Below are 18690 nucleotides of genomic sequence, written 5' to 3'. Positions count from 1 at the left end.
ATGAGTATTAAAGTAGGGCGTCAATCCATTGTACGTCATTACCTATTGCTATAGTGTCAAACTTTGTCGCAACGCCTTACCTTCCGAGAACCAATCCCGCTTTATTGAGGGTATAACAGCGGATTTATAGAGGGAAATATGTATTCATTTTATTGATGTGCACGTTAATATCATGGATGAATATGGAGATCGAGAAGCAACCTGGTCCAGATCGTTACCACCATCTTTGAGGGTCGCACAGCTCAGTCAATACCTTCACCAATCCTGTGATTCCGGGAGTCAAGCCAGGAATTCTGGGTGTAAACCCGCTGAACAATAATGGCAATAGACACCTGAATTCGCGGTATGAATAATAAAGCAGGGTGTGAAACCGTGGAAGAACGATACATATTGGTATAGAGTCAAACTTTTTACCGAAAGCCTCACCTTCCGCGAACATCACTCGCTGCATCGAGAGTATAACATCGCGTCCAGAGAAACACATTAGTATACATAATATAGTCGGGAACCATTATTCCGAGCATGAATTAGACGATCTCGGGTCAAACCATTGCAGAGCTTTACCTCGTTCTCTGAGAGTCGAACGGCTAAGAAAATAGCTTCTGCTCTCCTGTGATACCGAAAGTCAAACTAGGTATTCTGGGAGCACAACAGCTGGACAATATTGGCACTAGACAGCCTATTTTACGGTATGAATACTATGGTAGAGCGTCAAATGGTTATAGAGCTTTATCTTTTGGTTTAGAGTCAAATATTTTACCGAAGGCCTCACCGTCCGAGAAGCCTATCACGCCATAGATAGTGTCTTGCTTGGAGTTGGCGGAAACAAATTAGCAGAAATTTTAGCAGACGAACACCTTATTTTCATGCATGCAATGAAAACACGAGAGCAAATCCGTTCGAGAGCCTTACCACCATCTTTGAGAACAAAACCGGTCAAGCCAGTGGCTTCAACCACGCTGCGATTCCGACAGTGAAACAAGTCATTTCGGAATAAATCCGCTGAACTAGATAGGCAATTGGCACCGTAATTCACAGAATGAGCATCAAAGTAGAGAGTCATACTGTCGGAGATCATTATCAATTAGTATAGAGTCACTCTTTTTACCGAAGTCCTTACCTTCCGTGAACATATCCCCTTGTAAGATTGTATAACTTCGTGCTCAGAGAACGAAATTAGTATCCAATTCAGTGATGGGCCCGTAAATTTCTTGTATCAATTAGAAGGTCGGTTGTCAAATGGACCTGGAACGTGACTTTCCGTTGAGAGACGATCGGCTAAATGAAGAGCTTCACCTATCTTGAGATTCCGGGATTAAAACCAGGCACTACATGATTAAATCTGCTGAAAAGTATTGTCAATAGACATATTAATTCACGGTTCTAATATTAAAGTCGCATGTCAAATCTTTGTGGAACGTTATTTATTCGTATAGCGACAAACTTTGTACCGAAGGCCATACCTTCCGAGAAACCCATCCCGCTGCAGCAAGTGTCTTGCTCAGTGTTCAAGGTAGCGAATGAGTATCATTTACTCCGTGCTTACGTGGTTTGACTCTTAGAATATTGGAATACGTCAAGCTATTAAATTAGACGTTCGTCACTCCAAGAAATTGGTAACGTTCTGGAACGGTTTGATCCTCGATCTTATTAATAATACATGTAATTATGGTGCCTGTCTCTAAAGTTCATACTGTCTGGCTTCTCTGAACACGAAGCCACAACCTCTATTCAGCTCGTTAGCTTCTAGGTAGGTAAGGCCTTCGCTAAAATGTTTGACCCTATACCAAAAGGTAACGGTCTGCAACCTTTTGACTCTGTATATTAATAACAATACCGTGATGTATGGAGTCTAAGGCCAATACTGTACGGCAGATTTACTCCCGGTGTAGCTGGTTTGATTCACGGAAATACAGGATACGTGAAGATATTGACCTAGCCGTTTGACTCTCAAAGAAGGTGGTGACGTTCCCGAACGCTGACACTCGAACTACTAAGTCATTCATGAAATTATGGTGCCCATCATTAAAATTTATACCAATGTGTTTCTCTGAACACGAATTTATACTCTCGATACGGAGGTTTACATTCTCGGCAGGTATGGCTTTCGGGAAACGGTTTAAATATATACAAACAGGTAACGCTCTACAACGGTATGTATGTCTGCTTAAATATTCATTCCGATAATTATGCTGTCTATTGCCAATACCGTACGGGGCACTAACCCCGAGAGTGCCTATCTTGACTCTCGGAATCCTGGAATACGTGAAGCTATAAACTTAGCCGTTCGAATCCCATAGAATATGGTAAAGTTCTAAAGTAATTTGACTCTCGATTTTGCTATTCAGACATGAAAATATGGTCTCCGTTAGCTATAATGTCTTCTATTTTGTTTCCGTTTATACTAAGCAACGCACTCGCTGCTGCGGGTTAGGTTCTCGGAAGGTAGGGTAATTGGTAAAACGTTTGACTTTATATCAAGTGCTAACGTTCTCAAACCGGTCCACGCTCTACTTTATTATTCAAACCGTGAATTAGGGTGTCCATTGCGAATAATGTTCAGCGGATATATTCCTGATATAGCCAATATGACTCTCGGAATCACAGGATAAGTGAACCTATTGACTTAGACATGTGACTCACATTGGTGGTAATGTTCGCGCACGGTTTCACTTTCGATTCTGCTACTCATACAAGAAAACAAGGTGTCCCTCTGCTAAAATGTCCGCTGATATGTTTCTGTGAACACTAAGCAAGACACTACCTACGACGGGTTAGGTTCTTGGAGGGTAAGGTATCCTGTGAAATGTTGAATTGCATACTAATGGGCATCGTTCTATAGTGGCTTGACTCTGTACTTTAATATCTGTTCCTCGAATCAGGGTGTATTATGGCTATGCTGTACAGGGTCTTGAATCTCGGAATACCTGGTCCGACCCTTGGATTCACTGGATAGGTCATGCTATTGAAAGAGCCGTTCGACACTCACTGAAGTTTCTGAAGGTATCGAAATATTTGATACTCGACCTTGTGATTCATAAATGAAATTAAGGTGCCTGTCACTAAAATGTATACCAATTCCTCCCCCCCCCCCGAACACGATGTTACTCTCTCGGCGCAGCGCGTCATGCTTTCGGACGGTAAAGTGATCAATAGAACATTTGTCTTTATACCAATGTAAGCGTTCTGAAGCGGTTTGTCGGTCTACATTAATATTCAGACCATGATTTAAGGTGTCTATTCCCCACACAGTTCAGCGGACTTACGCCGGGAATACCTGGTTTGACTCTCGGAATTTCAGAGTAGGTGAATATATTGTCATGTCCGTTCGTCTCTCACAGTAGGTGGCAATGTTCTCGGAGGGTTTGACGCTCGATCTTCTAATTCATGCATGAAATTAATGTGCTGGTCGCTAAAATGTACGATCTTCTTTAATATTCAAACCATGAATTGATGTTTCTAATGCCAACACTGTTGAGCTGAATAACTCCTGCGGTACCTGGTTTGACATTCGGAATCACAGGATGGGAGTAGCAATTGGCATAGCCGTTCGACTCTCGATCTGCTTGACTCTCCTATTTGCTACTCATGCATGGAAATAGCTTGTCCGTCTTCTATAATTTCGACTAATTTGCGTTTGTAAACATTGAACAAGGCACCCGATAGAGGGGGTTTCGTTCTCCTAAGGTTAGTATTCGGTAAAAGGAATGACATTATTCGAATTGGTAGTGAATTCCGACAGTTTGACTCCCTACATTAGTATTCAAACCGTAAATTTAGGTGTCAATTGCCAATATTTGTTTGGCGGATTTACTACCGTGTTATCGAATCTAATTCTCGGGATAACAGGATAGCTCAAGCTATTGACCTACCCTTTCGAATATCAAGCAGTGCGGTAATGTTTTCGAAATACTGGACACTCGATCTCCTAATTCATGCATGAAGTCAAGGTTTCCGTACATGAAATGAATACTATCTTCCTGTTCTACGGACGAAGTATACTCTAGACGGAGCCACTGTGGATCGCGGAAGGTAAGGCAAGCGGTAAAACGTTTGACTTTATATCAATGGGTAACGCAATCGAAAGGTCTGACGCTCTACTTTAATGTTCAAACCGTTAACTTAGGTGTTTACTGCCAATACTATTCAGCGGATTTACACCAGGAATACCTGGTTCCTCCCTCGCAATCGCGGGATAGGTGAAGCTATTGAAGTCTCCGATTGTCTCTCACAGGCGGTGACAACGTTCTCGAGAGAATTGACCATCGACCTTCTAATTCATACTTGAAATTAAGGTGCGCGTCACTAAAATGTATTGTAATTCCTTTCTCTGCCCTCGAAGTTATACTCTCGATGATGCCGGTGAGATTCCGGGAAGTTAACCCCATCGGTAGGACGTTTGACTTTATACGAATATGTAGCGTTCTTAATCGGCTTGATGCTCCACTGTAATATCCAAACCGTGAATTATGGCGTCCATTGCCTACAACATACGGCTGATATATTTACGGAATACCTGTTTTGACTCTAGGAATCGCAGGAGAGGTGAAGCTTGTGACTCAGCAGTTCAAATCTCTGAGAGGAAACTAACGATCTTGAACGGTTTGACACCTGTCCTTTTAATTCATGCATGAACTTAAGGTGCCTGCCACTAAAATATATGCTAATGTGACACTCTACTTTAATATTCAAACCGTGAATTAAGGTGACAAGTACCAATACAGTTCGACTCTCAAGGAAGGTGGTATCGATCAAGAACGGTTTGACACTCAATCCTCTAATTCATATTTGAAAATATGGTGTGCTTCAGATATAATGTCTTCTCATTTGTTTCCGCGAGCACTGAGCATGACACAGGCTACAACGCATTAGGATCTATGGCGGGTATGTTTTCGGTAATACGAATGACTCTACACCAATTGGTAATATTCTCCGACAGTTTGACATTCTACTTCAACATTTACAGCGAGAATTAATTGAAATTATCTATTGTGTAATGTTTGATGCATAGATATTTTCGACTGGTATTGTGGTGAGCTAATTTTATTGTATGTGTAATATGAAAATTTGTTCTATTGAAATTTTCTTCTGTTGACAAATTTCATTGTGTAAAGTTTGCCCTATTAATATTTTCGTCTAGTATTGTGGTGAGCTAACTTTATTGCATATATAATATGAAAATTTGTTCCATTGAAATTTTCTACTGTTGACAAATTTTATTGTGTAAAACTTGCTCTATTGATATTTTCGACTAGTATTGTGGTGGGCTAATTTTATTGCATATATAATATGAAAATTTGTTTTACTGAAATTTTCTGCTGCTGACAAATTTCATTGTGTAAAGTTTGATCTATTGATATTTTCGTCTCGTATTGTGGTGAGCTAACTTTTTTGCATATATAATATGAAAAATTGTTCCATTGAAATTTTCTACTGTTGACAAATTTTATTAAATTTAAAATATAAATACGCAAATTATTAAGCTTATAGATTGATAATCTATCGATATATTATAAAATAATGTTTTATTTGAAATTTATGTTTAATAATTAATTGTGTACTATTTAGGTAGTATAAATAATTAATTTTATACTATTTTTAATCGAGTAGTATAAATTAATTTTTTATAAGCAAGTAATTTTATACTATCTTAGTCGAGTAGTATAAATCAATTTATTCCAAATAATTAATTTTATACTATTTTAGTCTAGTAGCATAATTTAATTTATTATAAATAATAAATTTTATACTATTTTAGTCGAGTATTATAAATTAATGAAATATAAACATTTAATTTTATATTATTTTCGTCGAGTGGTGTAAATTATTTTATTATAAATAACCAATTTTGTACTATATTAGTGGTATAAATAATTTTATGCTGTTTTAGTCGAGTAATATAAATAATTGATTTTATATTATTCTAGATGAGTAGAAAATAATTATAATTAAATTATAATATTGGTTTATTAAATAATTATAATTTGGAATATAATTTATTTATTATTTATATGTTTATTAATTATGTTGTAATAATTTATTTAAATCCATGAATATTAAGTAAATATTTATTCAATACAGTTTATTAATTATTTTATTTATTTAAGGATACAAAACATATAAATAACTAAAAAAATTTTAATTTTAATAGGTTTATTAATTATTGAATTTATTTTGGGATAGAATTCGTATAAATATTAAGTGAATATAGTTTATGAATATTTATAGGTATTTTATTTATTTAATTTGATTAAGAATATAGAATATATAAATTATAATTTATTTTAATATTCTATAGTTTTATTAATATCATTCATTTGTAGGTTCATTAATTATTTTTTGTAAAAAATTATTTGAGGATATAAATATTAATAATTTTTTAATATTAATGGCTATTATGTTATTTATAGTAATTTCTTTAAAATTTATAAATATTAATAAATATAACTTATTTATTTATTATAGGTTTATTAATTATTTTAGAATAATTTATATATATACATATATATATTAATAAAATTTATTATAAGTATAATAATTAGTATAAAATTTTAGTTTATAAATAAAATATTTTTTTACATAGAAAAGAATAAAATTAAATTTATAATTCTAAATAGGATTTGCGTTATAATTTATAATATAAAATTTGCAATTTTAAGTTAGAATTTAAGTTTTAAATCTAAATTTCAATAAATTTTTAATAAAATATATAAAAATTCCATTATAGTTTAATAATTAGTTAAACTAATAAATTATATATTTAATTCATATTAAATGTTAATATAATATACAAAAATTTAATATTCAGATCAAATATTTACATTAGTATTTAATTTCTATAGCAATTAATGAAAATTAGATTTGAAAATTAAGTTTAATAAAGATAAATTTAGTGCCAGCTATAGCTGCTAAACTATTTACATAACGTAATTACATCAATTGAAATTGTTTATTTTAAATTTATCAATTAATGAAAAAATAATTTTTAGGTGAAATTTTTAAATTATATTTATATTTAATTTTTAATTAAATAGATTTTAAAAATTTTGTTAGAAGCCAGGATTTGATACCTTGTTATTTTTTATTAGCAAATTAATATTTAAATTTAAATCTAAATTAGTAAATAAATAATTTTTAAATAAAAAATAATTTATATATATTAATTATTAATCAATTAATAAATAATCATAGAATATAAATTTTATTACATTTAAATTTTGGTAAATTTAATAATGTAATAAACTAAGAAAAAATAATAATAATACCTGAAATGTAAATATTTATAGATGTAATTAATTTATATATAAAAATTAAATTAAATTAAAACAATAATTAAAAAAAATATGTTCTTCTGGAATAAACTAAAAAAAATAATAAATATGTTATAGGAGAATAAAAATTATTAATTTCTAATACTAAATTTATATTTAAATGTGATATAATTAATGACGTTAAATTTATTATTATTATAAATTATATATATATTATAATATTTAATTTAATTTCAAATAAATTGGTTATTAGAAACAATAGTTTTGGATACTATAATAAGTTTATTTAAAAATTTTTTCGAATTAAATTAATATAAAAATACAATTTAGCTTTAAATAATTAATTATTATTATTAATTTACAAAATTAATGTATTTATTAAACTATAATAATTGTTGAAATTATTATTATTATTTTAGTATTTAAATTTATTATATTATTTTATTTTAATAATTATTTATTAATATTTTTAATTTTAATTAAATATATAGCTATTATTATTTTAATGTGTTTAATTTGTAACAATAATAGATGAATATATTTAATATATTTAATTTATTCAGTAAGAGAAGCAATTTAAGGATTATCATAAATAGTAAGATTAAATTATATATATGGTCATCAAAAAATTAAATTAATTAGATTAATTAATTAAAATTTTTAAATGAATGAATTATTAATTTTATTATTAATATTTTTTTTAAATTTAAAGTTAACTTAATTTTAAATTCTAATATATTATTTTTAATAACTTTTTTTATAATGATAAAATTAAATTGAATTTTTGCAAGATTTTATTTAATATTTTATACTTTATTCTTTTCATTGCCTTTATTATTTATTCTTTTATGTTTGTACATAATAAATAATAATTTAAACTTTAAGTTAATAGGATTAACAAGTAATTATATTTCAATATTTATATTTATTTATATATCATGCTTCGCGTCGCGATCGACTCACGTTAGTCTGACGGGTTGTAAATTCGTCTCACGACTACTACACGCGTTGCCCGCCAAATTAATATTGGGCAACTGTTTCAAATGTCTTCGACGTTTCGAAGACTAGTAAACTAATTCAGACACGCGGACTCGACTCGCGACTACTATACTGAACGGAGGGTCGAAGGACCATAAAATGTCGCGTCCTCCACAAGTCATGGATAGGTCTCGAAGGACGACACGCGATTACTGTTTGACCGAATACTGAAACTGAGCCCTCGTAGACTCTTAACTGATTGATACGTACTGAGTCCTCGTAGACTCTTAACTGACTGATACGTACTGAGTCCTCGTAGACTCTTAACTGACTGATACGTACTGAGTCCTTGTAGACTCTTAACTGAATGATACGTTTTGAGTCCTCGTAGTCTCTTAACTCTTAACTGTGGTACTGTTAACTGAGTGAGGCTTCTCCGCATTTCGGAAGGCTTTTTATATTCTCCACGATTTTCCAAGATGCGTCTGGGAAAACCATGGAGTGGGCCAAACAGGGGGTGGCTTTCCCTTGATCGGCTTTTGGGAATTCCTGAAGGGAGAGGTTCTTCCACGCGAGACGGTGGTGGAAAAAGCCCCTCTCCTTCAAGGTGAATTTCCGTAATTATTATTCACCCGAGTAGTTACCGAAAATATTTCGGTTTATGGGGCCAATCGGCATTTATGGCCCCGCGCTAGGACCTGGAACCGTCGACCAGGGTAGCGCGAGCGGTCCTACTTCTGACCCATTGTCAGCCAAGATCTTGGTGCCAGAGCCCACTTTCGTTAAAGTAGGGTTTCGTACTACGTGCCGTTTTTAGCAATTAAACAGTAGGATCTTTCAAACTGGGAAAGTCCTGGAAATACCGCGACCGATTGGTATGTGGCACTAAAAGCTCGGCAGATGGAAAACAGCAACGGTGTTTCCCAGGTAGTTCGTTCCGTGACGGAACATATTATTATCATTCTCAGTTAAAATTCCTATATATATGACACATTCTTGGTAATTAGAGGCTCATATAGAATCACCTTTTGAAGTAAAAAAAAGAAATTAATAATTCTATATAATAATCATCTATATTATTTTATATAAAAATAATTGGTATTAATACAATAATTTCGGCATCAGAAATTAATAATATTGAGGACATTATATAAATAGGAAAAGAAAATGGTAAAGCCGCTTTAGAAATTATATTGAATCCACATTCAAAGGATAACTTTTTTTCTAATTTATTTTTGAATCTTGTAGGAAATAAAAAATTAAGAGAAAATAAAATTAATGAAACTAATATTACTAATAAATATAAATAAATAAAATTTATTATAAGAAGTATTTTATATATATTAATTTTATTATAATTATTAAATTGAAAATTATATGAATTTATTTATACTGTATATAATAAATTAAATCTAATAAATATAAATTAAAATATAAAAATAATCATATTAAATCCCCAAAATGTGAATATCAAATTGAAAATTCGAAAATAATATGATGAGATTATGTAACATGATAAAATTTTTATCGCAAAAATGTGTAAAATAATATAATTACTCCAATTAGAATATGAAATTCATGAAATCCAGTTATGAAAAAATATAATGAACCAAAAACTCTACCATTAATTGTAAAATATGAATAAATATGTTCAAATAATTGAATAATTGTAAACAATAATCTTAAAATGGGTGTATAAATTTAAAATATAATTAATTTTTTTAAATATACTTTAATATATAGTTATAACACATTGAAAGAGTAAATCCTGAATGGATTAAAATAATTGAAATCAATAATGCATTTTCTAAATAATTAAATATAATAATACCATTAGGAGACCATATATTTATAATTTCAATTGACGAAGAAATATATATTCGAAAATAACTTCAAAAAAAAGAAATGAAAAAAAATAATTCTGATAAAATTAATAAAATTATACCAAATTTTATAAAATTTATTACATAATTTGTATGATGTCCTTGATAAGTTCTTTCACGAATAATACCTCGTATTCATGAAATAAAAACTAAAATTATATAAAAAATTATTATTAATAATTGATAATTAAATTTGAAATATATTAAGACAATTAAATCAATTATTGAATTCATTAAATTTAATGATATTAATAAAGGTCAAGGTCTTAATGTAACTAAATGACAAGGAAAATTATTTTTTATCATAAAATGTTAATATTCAGAATAATTAAAAATATTAATATTGAAAACACATAAGCTTGAATAAATGACATAAAAATTTCTAAAATTATTAATATATTATGAATTCAAAAAGAAATAAAGATAAAATTTAAAAAATTTAAAATAAAATTGCCTAATAATGTTAAAATTAAATGACCGGAAATTGAATTTGCACATAATCGAACTGATAATGTTAAAGGACGAATAATATTTCTAATTAATTGAATAATTACTATAGAATTTATTACATATAAATGTGAATTTGATGGTACTAAATGAATAAAGAATAATTTATAAGAATTAATTATTACATATAAAATTAAAGCTATTCATAGTGTTAGTGATAATATTTAATAAAATAATGAATGTCTTGTTGGAGTAAGTACATAAGGAATTAATCCTAAAAAATTAGTAATAAGAATATATATTAATAAATTTATAAACATAATAATATTTGAATTATATTTATAAATTATAATGAGTCCTTTATATAATAATTTAATAAATTTAATAAACAAAATATTAATTCAATTTAAAATAATATAATAGTTATTGAATAAATTTATATAAAATATGGTAGGAAAATAAATAAATATTCAATTAGAAAAAAAATTTCTATAATTATTCATTCTAATTATTGTACCAAATAATTCAAATAAATTTATAAAATTAATACTCATTTATTAAAATGTATTTCCTTTTAATTGTAATTTAAATTAATTAATATATAATTTAAATTAATTATTAAATATAGTAAGTTAAAAATTACAAAACTATATAGTTCGCACAAAAAAATTGGTCTTATTTGTGGAATTCTTTAAATGTAATTTTTACTATTATTGATTTAAAAGATCAATTCTTTTAAATTTATGATACATAATGATTTAAATATTTAAAAAATAATAAAGGATATTAATTTTAAATTGACAATTTAATGTTATATATTTTAACTAATTTTTACACTAATCTTTATTTTTAATTCATTTTATAGGATTAATTAAAGATGTTTCTTCAACAGTAGTAGGCATAAATCTATGATTCATACCACAAATTTCAGAACATTGTTCAAAATATAATCTAACTCGTAAACAAAACAAATTAAATTGTTTAATTCGTCGTGGAATTGCATCAATTTTAACACCTAAAGATGGTACAGTTCAGGAATGAATTATATCAGTTGATAAAACTAATAGACGTAAATGTAATTTTATAGGATAAACTATTCGATTATCTGTATCGGATAATAGAAATTGATTTATTGATTCATATATTAATATATATGAATCAAATTCAATATTATTAAAATCAGAATATTAGTAAGATCAATATCATTGACGACCAATTGATTTAATTGGAAAAAAGGATTTAATAATTCATCAATACAATATAAAATCTTTAAAGATGGAAGACAAATAAATAATAAAATAATTATTGGAATAATTGTTCGAATTACTTCAATTAAATGATTTTTTAATAAATATAAGTTAATAAATTTATTTTTTAAAATATCAGCAATTAAATATGATGTAAGAACAATAATTATTAATGTAAATACTACAATAAAATTTTGAAAATATGTTAAATTATCAGAGTAAAATGAATTTTAATTTTGAAAAAAAAATATATTTCATGCTGCTACTTATGATAATAAAATTAAATTTTATATAATTGAATTTTAAATTCATTGCACTTTTCTGACATATAAAATTTTATAATTATTAAAATTCTACACTCATTAAATGAATAATATAATGGAGGGTAATTTATTAATCATTCTAAGAAAGATTGAAAAAATTGAAGTAATAAAAAACGTTTATAAATTAAACTTTGTAAAATTAAAAATAATAAAAAAGTTATTCTATTTAATGGAATAATAGATCCAATTGAAGATAGCAGATTCCAACAATAATAAGTATCAGGATAATCAGAATAACGTCCAGGTATTCCTATTAAACCTAAAAAATGTCGAAGAAAAAATGTTAAATTTACTCCAATAAATATTAATAAAAATTGACATACTAATCATTTTTCACTTAATATTGAGCCAGTAATGAAAGGATATCAGTGAATAAATCATGAAATAATAGACAAAACAGCTCCTATTGATAAAATATAATGAAAATGAGCAACAACATAATATGTATCATGTAAAATAATACCAATAGATGAATTAGATAATATAATTCCTGTTAATCCTCCAATTGCAAATATTAAAATAATACCTGAACATCATACAATAGAATTATATATTCTAATTTTGAACCATAATAAGTTGCTAATCATCTTAAAACTTTAATTCCAGTAGGAACAGCAATATCCATAGTTGCTGAAGTAAAATAAGCACGAGTATCTACATCTAATACAATAGTAAATATATGATGAGCTTCAACAGTAAAACCTGAAAATCCAATCCCTAATATTGCATAAGTTATTCCTAAATCACCAAATACTTCTATTTTACCACTTTCATTTATTATAATTTGAGAACTTAATTCAAAACCAGGTAGAATTAAGATATAAACTTCTGGATGACCAAAAAATCAAAATAAATGTTGATATAATACAGGATCTCCTCCTCTTATAGAATCAAAGAAAGATGTATTAAAATTACGATCAAGTAATAATATTGTAATAGCTCCTGCTACTACAGGTAAAGATAATAATAATAAAACTATTGCAATAAAATGAGATCAAGGAAATGAAGGTATTGTATCTAAATCTAACCTAAAATTTTTTGTTAATATAATTGTAGTTATTAAATTTATAGCTCCCAAAGGTGATCAAATACCAGATATATATGAATAAAAAATTGCAAAATCTACAGAAGAAGATGAATGAAAAATATAATTAGATAAATGTGAACATACAGTTCAACCAGTTTCAGATATAAAATTAAAAATTCTTATAGTTAATAATAATAATAATAAAGGAGGTAGTAATCAAAACCTAATATTATTTATTCGAGGAAATGATACATCAGGTGATCTTAATATTAAAGGAATTAATCAATTACCAAATCCTCCAATTAAAAAAGGTATAATTATAAAAAAATTTATTAAAAATGCATGACTGGTTATTAAAGAATTATACAATTGATCATTGTTTAAAAATATTCCAGGAATTCTTAATTCTACACGAATTAAAAATATTAAGAATGGACCAATTATTCCTGACCATATATTTAATATTAAATAATGAATGCCAATATCTCTATGATTAGTTTATATTAACCACATAATTAAAGCTTTAATTAAAATTTATTTTTAATTTTCAAAATTAATTGTTTTTAATTAAACTTATAATTTTTATAGTATTAAAAATTTTTTAATTTTTATTAATAGATTCACAATTTATTTCGTTTATCAGACATAATACTTTTTATATTTATTAATTTTTAATTATAGTTTAAAAAACATTGAATTGCAAATTCTAAGTTATGTAAATAAAATATATTAAGTATTTAATTTTTATAGTACATCAAATATAAATAATATTAAAATATAAAATATTGAAAAAAATAATATTAAAAAATTAAACTTAAAATTAAAATTAATAAAAAATTAAAAGAAAAATTTGTATTTATAAATAAAAATACAATAATTTCTATATAACAATATAGATAAATATTTCTGATTAATAAAATTAGTAGTCTAATAAGTACATTATATTCAATAATATATATAAAATTTTTAATTAATAAGCATTTAATAATAAAAGAAAAAAATTGGTAATATTGAATAAATTAATAAAATTAATAGAAATAAAATAATTAAATTATTTTTATAATTTAATATACAATTATTTAAATTATTATTTACAAATTTATATTTATATAATACAAATAAGAATATATAAATAATTAATATATTAAATAATATTAATAAATAAAAATGTTTTACGTTAATATAATAAACCATAATTAATATATAATTTCATATTAAAGTTGAACATCTAATTCTTTCTTTCATATTAATTAATTTTAATATATAAATAGATAAATATATAATTCTAAAAATTCCAAATAAAATTGTTTTATAATGTAATTTCAAAATTAAACAATAAAAATTTAAATTAATAAATTTTATTATAGTTGATGATGAATACAATTTCAATTTGTTAACTCATAAGATTTAATTATTAAAAAATGAAAAGGAAATAACTCTAATTTTATTATAAATGAAATAAATAAAAAATAATTTAATAAATTTTTCAAATAAATTATTTCATCCAAATTTATAAAATTTAATATAAAAATTATCAAAAAAATTCTAGAAATAATTGATATATAAAAAATCAATAAACTCGATAATTTATTATTAGAATTTAAATTAATTATTCTAATTCTATTAAATGTTACAATCTCAAAAATAAATCACTTTAAAATAATATTTGATTGTATTAAAAAAAATATATATAAAATATATATTAAATATATAAAATTTATATATTTATATTTCAAAATTAATTTATATAATTTATTTAAAATTAATTTATATGATTTATTTAAAATTAAATTATACTATAATTTTTAAATTACTTTAAAATTTCTGTAACTAATAATAGTAAATAAATTTTCATAAATATCTTATCAAAATATTCCTTTTGTCAGGAATATTATAATTATACATATTTTAATGTTTAAGCCTATAGAATTCTAAATTTTAAGGAATTAATTTAATTGTAAGTTGTATTAATAAAATATTATAAATAACTAATAACCTATAAAATGTTAGCTTAAATTATAACTTTCAATATTTATAAATTTGCAATTTTAAGTAAATTATTACAAGATATTTAATAAACTTATAAATATTAAAAGCAATATTCATTTCATATTTATAAATTATATGTCCTTAAATAAATTAAATTAATAAACCTATGAAATATTAAAATAAATAATTTTTAATATTTATAGGTTTTGTATCCATAAATAAATAATATAATTAATAAACTATATTTATTAAATATATATTTATGTTTTATATCCTTACCTGAATTAAATTAATAAACCCATAAAATATTAAAATAAATAATTTTTAATATTTCATAGGTTTTGTATCCTTAAATATATTAAATAATTAATGAACCTATAAATATTAATAAACTATATGCATTTAATATTTATAGGTTTTTTATCCTTATTAAATTAATAAACCTATGAAATATTAAAATAAATTATAATACTTATAAATTTTGTATTTTTTAATAAATTAAATAATTAATAAACGTATTAATATTAAACAATTTTGAATATTTAAAGGTTGTGTATACTTAAATAAATTAAATTAAATAAACTTCATTAAATATCTATTTATTTGATTTTTCATAGATTTTAAATAAATTATTACGAAATAATTAATAAACCTATTGATATTAAATAAATCACATTTTGAAATATAATTATTTAATAAACTAATATTATAGATTAATTATAATTATATTCTACTCAAGTAAAATGATATGAAATTAATTATTTTTATTTTTACTAAATAGTATAAAATTAATTATTTATAATAAATTTATTTATACTACTCGACTAAAATAGTATAAAATTAGTTATTTATAATAAATTACTTTATACTACACGACTAAAATAGTATAAAATTAATTATTTATAATAAATTAATTTATACTACTCGACTAAAATAATATAAATTTAATTATTTATAATAAATGAATTTATACTTCGCGACTAAAATAGTATAAAATTAATTATTCATACCACAAGAATAGTATAAAATTAATTATTAAATATATATTTCATATAAAATATTATTTTACAATATATCGACAGATAATGTATCTATATGCACAGTAATCAGCTAATTTATATTTTAAATTTAATAAATTTGTGAACAGCAGAAAATTACAATAGAACAAATTTTCTTATTATATATGGAATAAAATTAGCCCACCACAGTTCTAGCCGAAAATATCAATAGAGCAAATTTTCCAGAATAAAATTTGTCAACAGTAGAAAATTTCAATACAACAAATTTTCATGTTATATATGCAATAAAATAAACTCACCACAATACTCGTCGATAATATCAATAGAACACATTTTACACAATAAAATTTGTCTACAGTAGAAAGTTTCAATACAACAAATTTTCAGATTATATATGCAATAAAAATAGCTCACCATAATACTAGTCGAACCAGGCAGTCCGCGTCTGAACCCGCTGAGCAGTATTGGCATTAGACAGGCAATTTCATGGTATGAATATTAATTAACAGAATCAAACCGTTGTTGAACGCTCCCTAATGCTATATAGTCAAACTTTTTACCGAAGGCCATACTTCCGGAGACTCTAACCCGCTGCATCGAGATTATGTCTTCGTGTTTGGAGGAGCATATTATTATATACTTTAGACACGGGCACATTAATTTCATGCATGAATTCTAAGATTTAGTATTAAACATATCGAAAAATTTACCACCTTCCCTGAGTGCCGAACGGCCATGTCAATATATTTACGTATCCTGCGATTCCGAAAGTCAAACGAGGTATTTCGGGTGCAAGTACGCTGAGCATTATTGGCAATAGACACCTTAATTCACGGTTTGAATACTAAAGTATAGCGTCAAGCCGTCCAAGAACGTTGCCCATTGGTATCAAGTCAAACGATTACCGAAGGCGTTATCTTCCGCGAATCTCACCGGCTTCATCGAGAGTATAACTTCGTGTGCAGAGAAAGTAATTAGTCTTCATTCCAGTGATGGGCAACTTAACTTCATGTATGTATTAGACGATCGAGGGTCTAAGGGGTTAAAAACGTTGCCACCATCTGTGAGAGTGGTACGGCTGAGTCAACAGCTTCACATATCCCGTGAATCTGAGTGTCAAGCGTGGAATTACAGGAGTAAGTTCGCTGGACAGTACTGGCAATAGACCCATTAATTCACGGTACGAAGATTACAGCAGAAGGTAAGTCCGTCGGAGGACAGTACCATTTTCTATAGAGTCGTTCTTTTTACCGATTACTTTACCGGCCTAGTTCAAAACCCGCTTTCGCGAGTGCCATTCTGCTCACGGAATGAAATTAGTAGACATTTTAGCATACGGATGCCTTAATCTCAGGTATCAAAAGACAAATCGACAGTCAATCCGTTCGTGAGCGGTCCCACCTTCTTTGAGACTGGGACGGCTGTGCGAATAACGTCACTTATCCTGCAATTCTGATATGCAAACCAGGTAATCCGAGAGTCACTCGACTGTAGAATATTGGCAATAGATGCCATAGTACACTGTTTGATTATTAAAGTACAGTGTCAACCATTTGTAGTACGTTACATATTGGTTGTAATGTCGAAAACCTTACCGAAGACCTTACCCTCCATGAACCTAACCAGTTGTCTCTTGAGTACAAATTCATGTACGGAGAAACAAGTTAGTCTCCATTTCAGTGACGGGCACCTTAACTTCATGTATGAATTGGACGATCGAGGGTCAAACCGTTCGTAAACGTAGCCACATTCTATTAGTGACGAACGGCTAAGTCAATAGCTTCACCTGCCCTGTCAAACCGATAGTCAAACCAGATATTCCGAGAGACAATCCGCTGTAGAATATTGGCAGTGGACACCTTAATTACTGTGATGAAAATTTAGGCTGAGAGACATGCTGTCGGAGAATATTATTAATTGGTATAAAGTCATTTTTGATACCGAATACCTTGCTTTCCGTGAACCAAACACGCAGTGGGATGTGCCTTGCTGATTGTTCGCGCAAAAAGATATCAGTAGACATTTCGACGGAGGGACACCTTATTATCATGTCTGAGTAGTAAAATCGAGAGTCAAACCGTTGGAGAAGTTACCAGCCTTCATGAAAGATGCACAGCTAAGACAATAACTTCATGTATCCTGTGGTACCAAGTGTAAAAACAGGTACACCGGCATTAAATCCTCTGAACAATATTGACAATACATACCTTCAATGGCGGCAGGAATAACAATGTTAAGAGTCAAACCGTCGGAGAACACTATCAATTGGCATAAAGACATTATTTTAACGCAATACCTTACTGACCGAGAACCACCCACCGCAGGGGCTGCGGTGGGCCTTCTGGTCCATTTGCAGTATGGGTATGACGAACCCACGGTGCCCGAGTCGGCCGAACCTAGGCCGAGGTGAGCAAGCACCTCATTCAGGAAGTAAGGTGTCCTTACGAGGGGTATGACCGGTACGGCCCTGCATTCACTGGTACCTCGGGAACCGGTTCGAGCCCTG

The 18690-nt window shown here is 27.5% G+C and overlaps 1 pseudogene; it reads right to left on the bottom strand.

The window, feature by feature from the left end:
* Positions 1-18464, bottom strand: part of LOC143220143 (cytochrome c oxidase subunit 1-like) — a 37636-nt pseudogene extending 19172 nt beyond the window's left edge.
* Positions 18465-18690: the final 226 nt, after the last annotated feature.

The sequence above is a fragment of the Lasioglossum baleicum genome, unplaced genomic scaffold (genome assembly GCF_051020765.1).
Source record: "Lasioglossum baleicum unplaced genomic scaffold, iyLasBale1 scaffold0231, whole genome shotgun sequence".
Classification (NCBI taxonomy): Eukaryota; Metazoa; Arthropoda; class Insecta; order Hymenoptera; family Halictidae; genus Lasioglossum; species Lasioglossum baleicum.
The sequence above is the reverse complement of the archived record's forward strand: the minus strand, read 5'-3'. Positions and strand labels throughout refer to the sequence as shown.